Here is a 15389-nt window from a genome sequence, read left to right as displayed (position 1 = left end):
TTGTCGACGTTTGTCTGAATTTGGCGACGCGGGTAGCTTCGTCGCTTCTTAACCTGCTCAGTCAAAAGTATGATGTGCAAAACGTGAACAAGGTGAATGCAGGAGCCAACGTTTCGACAAGTGGACTTGTCTTCCGAAACGAGAACTTTAAAGACATGTTAGTGCACGCAAAAGTCAGCCAACAGCATTCCCCCGTAATAAAACCATGTTGTCGCCCTATGTGCAAAACCTGCTGGCACCTTCAAAGTCACATTAAAATTAAAAGCACCGCAAATAGTTATACACATGAAGTCAAATCTAGCTTCACTTGTACAAGTTCGGATGTGATTTATATGTTCGAATGTTCCTTCTGTAAGAAACAATATATCGGTGAAACAGGACAATCAATGAACGTCAGATTAAGCGGACATCGCGCGGACACAGCTAAAAAGCTTCCCAACGCCGTCGCGCAGCATTTCAACCAACCAGGTCATAACTTTGATGAACTTAAACTCTACATCTTTCCGTTCTGAAATTTCCGTTCTGAACGAGAAAATAAATACAGAGAATCATACCTTATCCATACGTTCACGACATTCAAACCATTAGGCATAAACGTTTCAAAGGGAGTTAGAATCTATTCGCCATGCTAAACTTCAAGCTATAGGCAACAACACTTAGTTTGATTTCTTGGCGTATCCCCCCCTCCCCTTTTTTTTCGTCGTCCTGCATCGCTTTCCGCGCTGAAATCTCGAAATGTCCATCAAGTCGAATGGCGGGGCATTTGAATATATAGCTCTAAAGGCAGGCCAACAAAACAAATTTAGCTCCTTCGAAAACAAAATGACGTCACTTCTGTTTTTAACGGATATGGTGTCACATTATTTTTTCTTCCGTCTGAAGCGTTCCCTCCACACAGATAGCGCTAAGCCCCATGAACCGGCGATGAACCGCCATGTATTGAACGTATGGGCTCCCATGGAAGCTTCGCCACAGAAAATCTATATAAACTTAGGGAAGGGAAACTGTACCTTCCACAGTGCAACGGAAACAATAGTAGCGTTGTGAGCTAAAGTATGCGACCGAGAGATGGCGCTGGCAAAATCAAAACGCTCCGTGGCTGCGACGAAGTAATAAGTTTTTGTGCATACCTCGAGCTTGCTTCTGTTTTTGATTTGCTGATTTTTTTAGCCTCTAAATAATAGTTGGGTAGTTTTCTTCTTTTGTTGTCTCTCTTCTTCGTGCGTGCGGGTGGGTTTCGTGTAAATTTGGCTTTGCAGGATAGTCAGAGCGCCCTTTCGCGCCACGTGCTTCAGCACGTGCAACCGGGTGGGACATTGAGTCTTTATAGCCTTCAAATAGTAGCTTGGAAGTGGCAAGACTAATAGCTAGTAGTGGTTTTACTGTGTGTGTGTTGGTAGGAAAGTAACAGGGTGGCCGCGTGGTTGAACACGTGCGAGAACGTGTCATACCTTAAATCTCTGCAGCATTGATTGCTTTGAAAACATTGGTGAGCATTACTTGGCGAAATTTTATGGATTTAGATCCGGTGCGTATCGGTTTTCGCCAGAAGGTACGTGCTCTGCATTATTATAGTATTATAGTAGTTGCATGAGAAAAAGCTGTACAATACATGGCAAGAAAGCCGGGAAAGCAGACAGTGCGCGGGGGTCCCTCAAGACAGATGAAGGGACGGATGAGAAAGAAGAGGGGATAGAGTCAATCGGCACACAATGTGATATCGATGATAGGCTGGAGAAAACGGAATCTTTCCAGGAAGAGCTTGTCGAACAGGTTGAAGAGCTCAAAAATGAGCTAACTAGGGAGCGTGATGCACGGAAGGTAGTGGAAAAGACTTGAAGCAGCCGAGGAAAAGCTGAACAGGTTTGTGAACGAGATTCGTTCACAAACCTGTTCAGCTTTTGTTCAGCCTGTTCAGCTTTTGTTCAATGGAACGCAGTGCCCCGACGTGATAGGAGAGGGAGTGCCAGGAAAGTACTCAGAATGCGTGCAACGTGGGAAGGGGTTAGTTGGAAAGAGCGGTACCTACCTTGAGGCCGCCACGCGGAAAAATCAGGAGCGCAAGGGTCAGTGCCCCTTTTCAAGTCCGAATCACGCGAAAAAGGACAAAGGGAAGCAGGGAGAGGTAGGGGAGAGTGAAATGGTGATTATCGCCTGCGACTCAAACCTGGATAGGTGCTCAGAAGCAATCGTGGAGAGGGGCAAAGGCGATAAAAGAGTGGCGGTAGGGACATTTCCGGGGCGGACGCTGGGTACTGTCATGGAGTGAGCAAAAGCAAAGCTCGCGGAAAATGCCCACGTGCGCAACCTTGTCATAGTAGCAGTTGGGCTAAATGCCGTCCTAAACAGGAAAGGGACAGGACTAGCCCAGCGCTTTGCGAAGGGGGTGGACGACTTGCGCGAGCTGTTCCCTCAGGTGCAGTTCGTGGTGTGCACGGTGCCGGAGGTGCCTGTGCGTGACAGTCACATACAAAGAGCCGTAGTGGCTGCAAATGAGGCGATATGGGAAATGAGCCCAGAGAAAAGCTTCGAGGTTGTCGAAGTAAACAGGGAAGGGAGAAGGTGTGGTGATTTTCAACGAGACGGGATCCACTTCAATTACAGGCTTGCACGAGAAGTGGGCTGGTGACTTGCCGGTCGCGCTGTTGCTTTTTCAGGGGGCCCACGGGCGCTTAGGAGGCCAGAGTAGGTAGCAAGGAAAAAGGTCCCTTAAGGGAACTTCAATATAGCATCGCCGTGAATAACAGAAAAAGGAGGAAAGCAAGATAGAGAACTCGCCATGCAATAGGCTAAATAAATATACAGGGCGGCAGAAGAAAGGAAAAGTGGGCTGAGATTGAGGAGCAATTAAATAGAGAACAAATAGGGGTGTATGCGGTTACAGAAACGCACCTTAGAGACTCGGGAGAGCCGCCCGTGATTGAGAATTATGTTTGGGAAGGGTGCAACAGAACTAAGTCGGAAAGAAAGGGAGGGGGAGTCGGAACGCTCATCCATCAGGGAGCCAAATGGGAAAGAGTAAATTCAAAATGTCAAGAGCATCTTTGGTTATCAGGTACAATGAGTGGGAAAAAGACTTGGCTGGGCGTTACGTGTTACGTATTTGTGGACCGGAAATAATTGCACAGAGAATAAAGAATCAGTGGAATGCATAAACGCTGATATTAAGGGTTTCGGGAATGGTGCTTAAATTATCCTATTAGGCGACATACATTAAATGCCCACTTACAGGATTTAGGTGGCTATACTGACAACAAGGGGAAGTCAATGCTAGACCTTTGTGAGCAACATAACCTCGTTGTCGTGAATACAGGGCCTAAGTTTGAAGGGCAGATCGCGTGGGAAGTGGGAAACCGGCAATCAACCATTGATTACTGTCTGATGACAGAAGGAATTCAGGATAGGTTGAGAGAAATGGTCATTGATGAAGAACGGTATAGCAGCATAGAGAGTGACCATAAACGCATTAATTTGAAAATGGGATGTGTAGAAAAAGGAGTGCAAAATGGCCCGTCCAAATTTGAATGCTGAACAAATAACAAATATAGTCACTAGAGTTCATTCTTTATTTGGCAAATGGCCAAATAAAGAATGGGAATATAGTGAGCTTCTAAGTGTAATAACGACAGAAAAACGGAAAGAGAAACAAGATGTTCGTTGGAAGGGAAAAGATAACCGAAAAGCTGGTGGAAGAGGGAGATACGAGAAGCGATCGCCAAACGACAGAAAGCATCCCGAGAGCACAGGCAGGCAAAGAAGGCGCAGTTGCCGCAGGATTAAGTAGCCAGTAAATGGGAAATATACCGGGAGAGAAAGTCAGTGGTTGAAATACTGATGCAAGCAAAGATAAAAGGTGAAAGTGAACGTTGGTTGTCAGAAATACGCTAGATAAAATGGGCCGCACCTAGAATATTTGGGAACAACATAAAATTATTAGGCAGGTAATCAACAACAATACAACAACATATCCTAGATGAAGATGGAAACAGACTGTAAAGTGATGCGGCAATAAATGACATCCTAAATATAACAGCCGAGTCTTTCCAAGGCAATGACGAGGTTATATTTGAAGAAAAAGCATGAAAGAGACCCAGGTGGAGAAGGAGCTGGTGGTGACAGATTTTAACTGGAAGAAAGCCAAAGAGAAAATTCCTAAGCCCACAGCCACATGGCTAGACGAGGTTCCCGTTAGACTGATTAATGAACTAGGACCAAAAAGTAAGGAAGCTGTGTTGACAGCAGTAGAAAAAACTTTAAAACATAGACGAATACCAGACAGTTGGCGACAAAGTAGAATGAACTTAATTTATAAAGGTAACGGGGAGGAAGGAGACTCGTATAGACCGTTGACCATTACATCGGTAATATACAGACTAGCAACGCAGGTACTAAAGAAAGCAAGCCACAAGCATGGACAGAGAATAATTGTATTTTAGGAGAACTTCTGAATGGCTTCAGAATAGGTAGGCGTTTAGATGATAACTTAGTTGTTCTTACTCAGTGTATTGGAATATCAAAAGTAGAAAGCAGACCGTTATATGTGGGATTTTTAGACATTACAGCAGCCTGTGACAACGTAGTCTGAAACATTTTGTGGAATATTCGGGAAGGGGAAGGTTTAGGTGACGATTGTCTACAACATTTGAGAGAGATTTACCTAGAAAATACCGTTTGCGTTGAATGGGAATGGATGAGGAGTGAGGAGAAAGTTTATGTCAGCAATGGACTGATGCAGCGGTGCCCTTTATCCCCACTGCTGTTTATGATGTACACGGTGAAGATGGAGAGAGCGATATAAGGAAGTAATATCGGGTTTGATCTCTCATACAAACAGGCGGGTACAGTAGTAGAGCAGGAGCTTCCAGGTTTATTTTATGCAGGCGAAATGGTGTTGCTAGCTAACAAGCAAAATGATTTGCAACATCTGGCTAATATCTTTGTACATCATCATCATCATCATCATCGTCGTCATCATCATCATCATCATCGTCATCATCATCAGCAGCAGCCTGGTTACGCCCACTGCAGGGCAAAAGCCTCCCCCATACTCCTCCAACTACCCCGGTCATGTACTAATTGTGGCCATGTCGTCCCTGCAAACTTCTTAATCTTATCGGCCGACCTAACTTCCTGCCGCCCCCTGCTACGCTTCCCTTCCCTTGTAATCCAGTCCGTAATCCTTAATGGCCATCGGTTATCTTCCCTCCTCATTACATGTCCTGCCCATGCCCATTTCTTTTTCTTGATTTCAACTAAGATGTCATTAACTCGCGTTTGTTTCCTCACCCAATCTGCTCTTTTCTTATCCCTTAACGTTACACCCATCATTCTTGTTTCCATAACTCGTTGCGTCGTCCTCAATTTAAGTAGAAACCTCGTCGTAAGCCTTCAGGTTTCTGCCCCGTACGTGAGTACTGGTAAGATACAGCTGTTATACACTTTTCTCTTGAGGGATAATGGCAACCTGCTGTTCATGATCCGTGAATGCCTGCCAAACGCATCCCAGTCCATTCTCATTCTGCTGATTATTTCAGTCTCATGATCCGGATTCGCGGTCACTACCTGCCCTAAGTAGATTTATTCCCGTACCACTTCCAGTGGACAGGAATCTATGGACAGGAAGGCGCCAATTTAGGTTTGAAATTTAGCCTTCGAAAATCAGGCGTTGTGGGTATTCAATGAAAACAGTGAACAGACAGTGGTAATACAGGGCCAGGAAATACCTGGGGCAACAGACTATAAATACCCTGGTAGATAGATAAACGAAGGACATAGATATATGGAAACACAGGAAAATTCAATAACAGTAAAGGAGAAGCGACATACAACCAGAATGAAGCACAGAGCGCTATGAAGATACAATAGGTACGAGGTGCTCTGCGGTATGTGGAAAGGTGTAATGGTCCTAGTACTTAGTTTTGGAAATGCGGTTGTTTGCTTTAAATCAAGGGTACAATCAGGACTCGATGGGAACCAAAAGTCAGTGGGACACCTCGCATTGGGGGCTCACGGGAAGATTACAAATGAAGCTGTGCACGGTGATATGGGCTGGACAAGATTTGAAGCTCAAAGCAAAATTGATTATGAAGAACGAGTGAGGAATATGGAAGAAAGCAAATGGTCTGGTACAGTGTTGAGGTATTTATACAGAAAAAACGGTGATTCACAGTGGAGGAAAACAACTAGGAAGCTTACCAGGAAGTATGCGGCTTGTAGGGTGGGCAAAACAGCAGCAAAGAACGTCAAGCGGAATGTCAGAGTGGCGTAAATAATCTCATGGGTGGCGGCAATGGACAAGAAACCTGCCACGAGTAACTACTTGAGAGGAAAAAACGAAATGAGGAAAGAAACAATTTATGATAACTCAATGGGAAGCTCATTACTTTTCGAAGCGACATCGGGATTCCTTAGAACACGCACGTATAAAGCGAGATGTAAGAAGGAAGAAGGAGCATGTGCTTGCTGCGGTAAAGCTAAGGAAACTATGGAGCATGTTTTATTAGAATGTCAAGACGTCTGCCCCGCGGTCGATTTAGGCATCACTGGCCTCCTTGAACCCCTTGGGTTCAGAGGGAGCAGTGGTAAAGCAAAAATGTCCGCAATAGGGATTAGTAAGAGGAGATTGGAGGATTGGTGGAAGAAAAGTAGGGAAACGACAAAAAACGGAGGCGTACAAAAGCGGCGAGACACAAAGTCTTCGATACAGAATCGTCACTGTGCAGAACGAACGGTAAGAAAGTGTCCAGTGGGCTTCGCGGTAACCTGGCATAGAGGAGATAAAATGGGCTATAGTTCGTGGTTTCGTGTTTCGCCGTGTTGTATGCGTAAGTGATGAAGGGCAGCACGTCGTCCGAGTTCTTATGATTGGAGGAGACGTACATGGCAAGCATGTTGGTCAGCGTTCTGTTCGTCCTTTCAACGAGGCCATTGGTTTGTGGATGATACGGCGTGGAATGACGGAACTGGGAAGTGCACAAACGAAGTAGCTCTTCAATGGCATCAGCAGTGAACTGGCGACCACGGTCGCTGATGATGACACGTGGTGGGCCATGACGAAGGGCCACGGAACGCAACAGGAAGACCGCCACGCAAGCGGCGGTGCAAGACGGTATGGCTGCAGTTTCTGCATACCGTGTAAGATGGTCTACGCAGACAATTATCCAACGGTTCTTTTAGCTAGATAACGGGAATGGACCCAAAAGGTCAATGCCTACTTGCTCGAATGGCGTGTTTGGTGGTGTCAATGGCCGAAGGGGACCCGGGCCTGCGGTGGTCGGTCGCTTGTGACGTCGGCACGTTTCACAACTAGCGACATAGCGCTTGGTTGTTTCGTACATCTTGGGCCAGTAAAAGCGCTCCTGTGTGCGGTGTAGCGTTCGTACGAAACCGAAATGGCCGGATGTCACATCGTCATGCATGGCGCGTAGAACGTCGGAGCGAAGGCTCTCCGGGACAACAAGCAGAAAACGCGCTCCATGCCCGGAATAATTAGTTTTGTAGAGTAATTTATCACGGACGGTAAAGCGACCGCTGCCTTGAGAAGTACGGGCGGCGACAAAAAGCGGATCGAGGGTAACATCACTCCGTTGTTCTCGCTGAAAGTCTGCCGCGTCAGGGAACGTAGAAGTAACAGCAACGAGACAGTCGTCAAAAGTCTCAGCATCGCAGTCGGTAGCCGCAAGAGGAATCCGAGAGAGGCAGTCTGCGTCAGCGTGACGACGGCCACTCTTGTACGACACCACAAAGTCGTATTCCTGGAGGCACAGCGCCCAACGTGCGAGGCAACCAGAGGGATCACGCAAACCGACCAGCCAGCATAAAGAATGATGGTAGGTGATAATCTTGAATGGTCTACCGTAAAGATAACACCGAAACTTCTGTATGGCGAAAACAGCTGCCAGGCATTCCTGTTCCGTAACCGTATAATTCCGTTCAGATTTGCTCAGGCAACGGCTGGCATATGCGACTACATGTTCTGCGCCACTGTGACGTTGTACAAGCACCGCTCTTATCCCAATTCCACTAGCATCAGTGTGAACTTCAGTTGGGCAAGACGGATCGAAGTGACGCAAGAGCGGTGCTGACGTTAGTATAAACTTCAGTTGAGAAAATGATGCGTCACACTCTGGTGTCTAATTGAAGGATGCATTTTGTCGCAAAATACTTGTCAACGGGTAAACGATGTCGGCAAACCTGGGAACAAAACGACGAAAATACGAACATAGGCCAATGAATGAGCGGAGTTCTCGTGCTGACTGCGGTGGCTGGAAGGAGCTCACTGCTTCAATCTTACGAGGATCGGGTCTGACGCCATCCTTGTCAACTAAGTGTCCCAGGACCAGTGTTTGACGTTCGCCAAAGCGACATTTCTTTGAGTTTAGAACCAGTCCAGCTTTCTCGATGCAGTCGAGAACAAGGCTAAGGCGTTCATTATGTTCTTCAAACGTGCGGCCAAAGATTACAACATCATCGAGGTAACACATGCACATCTCCCACTTCAGGCCACGTAGTACTGTGTCCATGAATCTTTCGAAGGTGGCAGGAGCATTGCAAAGGCCAAAAGGCATAACAAATTCGAATAGGCCATCTGGAGTCACGAAAGCGGTCTTTTCCTTGTCGGCAGGGTCCATAGGTATTTGCCAATACCCCGATCGCAAATCTAGTGTTGAGAATAAGAAGCTGCGTGTAAGCAATCAATGACGTGATCGATTCGCGGTAGTGGATATACATCCTACATCCTTCTTCGTCACTGCGTTTAGATGTCTGTAATCCACGCAGAATTTCCAGGATCCATCTTTTTTTCGGACCAGGATTACTGGGGCTGCCCATGGACTAGATGACTTTTGAACGACACCTTTGTTAATCATCTCCTTGACTTGCTCGGCAATAACATTGCGCTCGGATGATGACACTCGGTAGGGCTTCTGGTGGATGGGGTGTGCTGAGCCGGTATCTATTCTGTGACGAGCGCGGGACGACGGTAAATGAAGGGGTGCATCTCCATGCGTGAAGTCGAATGCAGCCTCATGCCTGGCAAGGACATGTACCAGTGCTTGCCGTTCCGATGTACCGAGAGCCTTGCTGATCATGCCAAGCATTAGCTCTTCAGAATGGCGATTATCGCAAGGAAAGCAAGCTGTGGAGACGTCCGTAGTTAGTGCCGCTATTGAACGATATGCGGCTTCATCGAAAAGAGCGATTTTCATACCGCGAGGAAGGACAACCGGCGTGGCGGAACAGTTCAGCGCCCACAATGTGGCGACTCCTTTCGTCATGCACACGACAGAGCAGGGCACAAGTATATATTTTTTAGCACAGTTTATGCGGAGAGGCCTAACTACAAGGTCAACACAATCAGCATCAACAGTAGTTGTAGAAACACGAACGGGCGTCAGGCACCACGATGGTACAATCACTTCATCAAGAACACTGAATGTGTCTGTGTCCCCGTCTTCACCACCCAAGCTTTGTTCGGAATGTGCTGATATAAATAACTTGTTCAATGATATTTCGCCACAACCACAGTCCACAGAAGCGCTGCACTGTTCAAGAAAATCAATACCAAAATTAACATCGTGCGAACAACGAGGAAGAACAAGGAATTCCGACACAAAGACTTTCCCAGCCAACAAAACACTCGCAGCACAAACACCAAGGGGATGAAGCCTCTCGCCGCCCACTCCGCGAAAAGTAATACCGTCGTTCCAAGAAAACATAACTTTGTGGCCTAGCCGGTTCTTGAAAGCGAGGCTCATCACAAACACAGTCACCCCAGTATCCACTAACGCCATGGTCGGTATTTCGTCAATCGAGACATTCACTTTGTTTTCGAGCATCACAACAGGCAGAGGAATTTCTGGCGAAGACCGTCCGGCGACCTCACCTCCATTGGCCGCGGATGCTAATTTCCCGGCGGCGGTGACGAAGAACGGCGCCGATGGGACGGAGAGCGACGGGGACGATTATTAGGCAGCGTCAAACTCCGCTCAGAAGTTGGCGAATCGCTGCGGCTGCTCTCGAGTGGGAAGCGGTTCATTGGAAGGGAATTGGTCGTCCGCAAGTCACATGAAGTACGGGTTCTGGGTGGCGAGAACATTGGTGGTGTCCTTCGTGATTGACGGCCTTGACGACAATACCGTGCTATATGGCCTGTAGAACCGCAGTTGTAGCACACGGGAGGGTCGCGGTTCACGGCATCTTCCTCGAAACGGATGCTAGGCTGCTGCGGGCGGCGAGAAAGTTCGTTGTCATTTGGATAACGTGTCTCTGCGCCTCGCTGAAATCCGTCATATCGTTCATAAGTCACGTCGTGGTAGTAGGGTCGGTGCCCTTCTTGTCGCAGCCTGACAGAAGTCACAGGACCTCGGGGGTAAAAGCGCGGCTGCTCTCGTTGTGGTCGAGCGTCATAAGTAGCGCCTCTGTCGTAGAGACGTGGCTGCTGTCGGGGCGCGAGTTCATAATCCTCGGTGCCCCTCGCCGTAGGGTACGGGGCGATGGATGCCACGTTTGACTCGAAATCTGGTGGTAGGCGGAAGCTGTGAGTGCCTGAATGTGTCGCTTGTGCGTGCAGGCTGAGCTCTTCCCGAACTATTTGCCGGATCGTTGATGCAAGATCGAGGGGCTGGTTGCTGTCCACGCTTGCAACTGTTGTCACATTGGCTAGCCTGCCAAACTTCGGCGTGATGCACCTCGTTTTCAGCTGCTCGAAAGTACGACAATGCCGAATGATGTCAGTGACGGAAGCCAGGTTGTCCTTTGCGATGAGGAAATTATAGACGTCTTCGGCAATTCCTTTCAGGATGTGCCCGACTTTATCTTCCTCAGACATTCCAGAGTCCACCATCCTACAGTTTTATTACCGCCTCAATATAGGTCGTGCAGGTTTCGCCTGGCACTTGCGCACGTCGCAGTAGCGTCTGTTCCACCCTTTTCTTTTTCGTCGTGGAGTCGCCGAATCTCTATTTGATTTCGGAAACAAATCTTCCTCATGTTGTGAACGTTTCCTCGTTATTGTCGAAACACAGCAACGCAGTATCCGTTAGAACGAACACTACGTTGGAAAGCTGAGAAGCGCTGTTCCATTTGTTGGCGGCACTCACCCGGTGATAATGGATGAGCCATTCCTCGACGTCTTTGTCCGATCTTCCGGCGAAGGGACGCGCATTTCTCAGTTGCAGAACGGAACTTGTCGGCGCGGCTGTTGGAATGGGCCGTTGTTCGTCTGCGTCGTGGGACATATTCAGCTCCGGTAGATACGGTGGGAGTCCAGCAATGCGACGGCTCCGTCGAAGAAGTTCTGGTTCAGCCTCGGTCTTCGGGTGTCGACTACCCGCACCTCCCACCACAACTGTTACGAAGAGTTGAGAAGAAATGGTTTTATTTACAGGCGATGGATGATGATCGTAGCGTGATAGTAGCGCAGCTCGGCCTCTCTAACTCTCCGTCCCCTTCGTCTTCCCTTCTTTGCTCTTGTCCGTGCCTTTCGTATCTGTTACAATATACTGGTGTACACATCACAAATGATTTAAATTGGACCAATTTGGAGTATGTCATTAACAATGCTATTCACCTGCTCGGGTACCTACAACGCAACTTTTCCAAAGTACTGTCTCCTTTAAAACTACGCCTTTAGAAGGCGCTAATACGCTCAAAACTTCAATATGCATTTGCAATATGGGATCCCAGTCGCGTTAGTCTTCCTGCTTCACTTGAACTAGTACAAGATAACTCTGCTCGTTTCATTATTTCTAATTATAACCGTGCCGCGAGTATAACGTTAATGAAACTAACCAGCACTTATTCCCCTAGCTAATCGCCGCAGTCACCATGTCTGGCTACTTCATAAAATGTTCCGTCATACCACACTTCACGACGAATTCATACCGCGGCCTTAAGTACATTTCAAACTGCATCGATCATCGCACTAACGCAAGGATTGATTCTCGCTGCACAAAGTCTTTCTTTCAATCTTTCATCCACCGTACATCTCAGGAGTGGAACCGCCTTTCCTCAAGTATCGCAGCCATCACCGATAACAAATTTTTTTGCAAAACATTAGCTAACATTGTATAATCAGGAGAATAATTGTATTACGAGAACTCACTGCTCTTGTTCGTTTGTTTTACTCTACTGCTTTGTACCCACTCCCCTCTTTAATTGCATATGGCCCTGAGCGTACTTTAAATAAAAAATAGACTAATAAGTAGAAATTTGACTACCAGAGTTTCAAGGAACATGAAGCATTATTTCCTCACAATTGCACTGAGTGGTTTTGAAGGCTTTAAAATTCTTTGCAGTTTCATGTAATAAATTAACGCTATGAGGGAGCATGTGATACTTGGTGGTAATGCCCGTCAATCTGATTTGCAAATAGCAGATGACAGAGTTTGTGCATTACGAAGCAGGAGCTTGCTACATGACGAGAAAAGAAACAAGTTGGGACTCAACTTGTTACTTCTCCGATTGTCATAAAACTCCCTTAAAATCAAGTAAGCTTGTACGTCAAATTTCAGCATTTCCGCTCAGTACGATACAAAACTGTAGAGTGCTGCTTTCCTGATAGCGCTCACAGCCCCCTATATGGTAAACTTGCAAACATTTCATGGTGAGGCACGTAGTTGAAGACGACCTGTTGTCATTATGGTGACCGTTGCGCTTCTTATGGCTTGGCGTGGGCAGCTTGCAAACCAATAATCTCGCTTTTGTACTTCTTCCTGAAAAGAGAAATTATGCCCATCATCTTGGACGCTGGAGGAAAAAGAAGAAAGCCCCAATTACTATGGTGGAAGCGTAGGTGAGGTGGTGATTCATGTATTACTAAGAGCAGTACACAAAACGCGCGCTCGCACACGCACGCTGTTACGTATCGGCCTGCAGGGGTACTGCTCAGCGAACCTATCTCAGCCCGCTGCAGTTGTTTCGATCGACCCGCGGGGATGGCGTCCTTCAGAGAACCAGCGACGACGACATCGCTAACCGACCATACACTTTCTTTTTAGAAATGGAGACCGCGGCAGCGTTAATCCACCATGCGCCTCCTTCGGAGAGTTGGCGACGGCAGCAGGGCTGGCCACGTTTGGCGGACCGTGTATTGTTGGTTGACCTGCCATGGCCTTCATGGTCTATTTGCAGCAAGATAGCCTCTCTAACAAAGGGTGTTTTGCGGTGCGTTACCTCAGGCACCAGGGTTCGTCACAGTCTGCTGAAACTTGTCGCGGCTACCGGAAAAGTCAGCTCGGCAATTAAAAGGCCCCGCCTGGGGTCAAGCGTGACAACCTGGCTACGAGGACCCGCTCAACTCAGTGGGTTCTAGAAATCCAAAGTGCATATGTGAGTGTGTGAGCCCTCCCGCTCAAAGGCGGGTCGACTTCGCCGCAACATCTGTGGACGGTCCGATTGGACGAAGGTTGGACAGCAGTTTTCTCTCCCCTAGGGATCTAGGGAGGACAGAGGCTTTTTAAGCAGCAGTTTGTCGGCTGCTAGGAACGTGCTTGGTGCTTGGAGCTCGTGTGCTTCGTCTTGCGTGCTCCATTTGATAGTCATGCTAGACTATTGAAATGTATCTCCTGTTTTAATGTAAATATGTAAATAAATCCTGTACTCATAGTTCTCGATAAGAGCAAGTTCCTTCCTACAACCACGTCCCAAGCGTGAGTTGGACGATGGCATGGGCCAGCTACCACATAGTTCATGCCCGACTACAAACCTTACAACTGGATGTCAGCGGTGATATCGTCCTACAACTGTAACAACACATACACACTGTTTTTAGTGTGCATTTCTTTCAATGGTGTACTTGTGTGGGCTGTACTTAGTGAAGCCTCGATTAAATTTTTTGCCAGTTACTAGGTAATAAACACTGTAATTTTATTATGCATCAAATGATATTAATCGATATGTGTCACCGGAAGTACATTTGCACTAATGTGCTGTGAATTTATCGCAGCTTATCATTCATGCAGGCACAGCTAAAACTATTTATTTTTTAAACTGTTCTCCGTGTTAGGAACTTTAGCTACGTGGCAAAATAACAAGAGGCCTATTTGAATTGCCTTTGAAGAGCAATAACTTTATTATGATTTTCCACTTTGAAAAGAAAAATTGACTACAGGAATCTGTTTTATCCGCCTGGCATGCGAAGAAACTGAAAGTTGAAAATGCGAAGCGGTTTTTTACTCACCGGTGCATAAAATTGGGAAAAAAAGGAAAGGACATCATGCCTTTTGTCAAAGTTATGCAATGGAATACGAACTTATGAGCTGGTGGAATTAGTCAGGATTTGTTTCGGAGACGATGAAATCAGAAAGGCCGTTCTATAACAGAACGGCACGAAGAAGCCACGACCAATTATTGAGTGAGTGTTCTCTCCCCGTATATGGGCGTGAAGCTCAGATAATTATGTAATCTAAGTGATGTGCAAGGGGCAATGAATGTGCAAGGGATGTGCAAACCGTAAAGAATATTTTCTAGCTGCATGGGCGTACTTGGGAAGTAACGATACCAGTGAAAAATGACGAATACTTGAGGGCGGAAGTGAAATATCAAGTTTTATTTGCGAGGTGTTGTAATGGTAGCCTTAATTACGTGATATAAACCTAACGGCCCTATTTTGACCTGATTCTCAAGAACTGATCAGGTTGTTATGATAAGGTGCCCAAATTAGAGATGCAATTTCTAGTTGCGGGCGAATAAACATCTGAAAAGCTAGCTTGCATGCGCATGTTGGAATGTGCATTGCGTAGGTTTCGGCGTAAGTACGCTAGTGATATTGAAGCATTCGCACATGTGGTGGTAACGTGATGGGTCCAGGACAGGCTTGCTACGATATTAACGCCTGAGTAAGAAGTAGCTAGAAAAAAAAACAGGTTATTGTTGCGATATCAATTATATGGAGATTCCAGGCGCATTTCTGCCGTCGCCATCTGCACCGCCATGATTTTCCGCATAAAGTCCAAGCGCTATAACATCGTCGCCGCGCACCTTATGCTGCGAGGGTGAGCCGACGATGGCAGCTCATTCTCGCGCGCGCAAGGGAGGGAAGAGGGGAGGAAGCGCGCCGTCTTCTGTCGCGCTGCTATGGAACGGTTGCCCGAGCCCTACCTTGAAAGCGATCTGCGACGAGTACGGAGCATCCGTGCGCCGGGGGCTCGTAGCTTCGTGTGCGCTTTGTTCTCGCCGATTAGTTCGCCTTGAAGCGAGAGGCAGCACGAAGGTGAGTTCGCTCGCTGCTGCTGCCGCTCTTCCTCACGACAGCGTTTTGACAGCGAGTGTGCGCGCTCGTTGAGTGAGATGTGCTTATGTTTGCCTGTGCGCGCGTGAAACCATGCTTGCTAATTTTGTTAGTACGCGAATGTCTAATAGTTTATTCGGCCGATAAATCTACTATCCTT

At 47.1% G+C, this 15389-nt stretch overlaps 1 protein-coding gene across 5 annotated transcripts in view; it reads left to right on the top strand.

Annotated features, from left to right (window-relative positions):
• LOC135897326 (uncharacterized) overlaps nucleotides 1-15389 on the top strand; it is a 334910-nt gene that overhangs the window by 122166 nt on the left and 197355 nt on the right. The gene's annotated exons all lie outside the window — the stretch shown is intronic.

Source organism: Dermacentor albipictus, chromosome 2, assembly GCF_038994185.2.
Source record: "Dermacentor albipictus isolate Rhodes 1998 colony chromosome 2, USDA_Dalb.pri_finalv2, whole genome shotgun sequence".
In the NCBI taxonomy this organism is placed as follows: Eukaryota; Metazoa; Arthropoda; class Arachnida; order Ixodida; family Ixodidae; genus Dermacentor; species Dermacentor albipictus.
The sequence above is the reverse complement of the archived record's forward strand: the minus strand, read 5'-3'. Positions and strand labels throughout refer to the sequence as shown.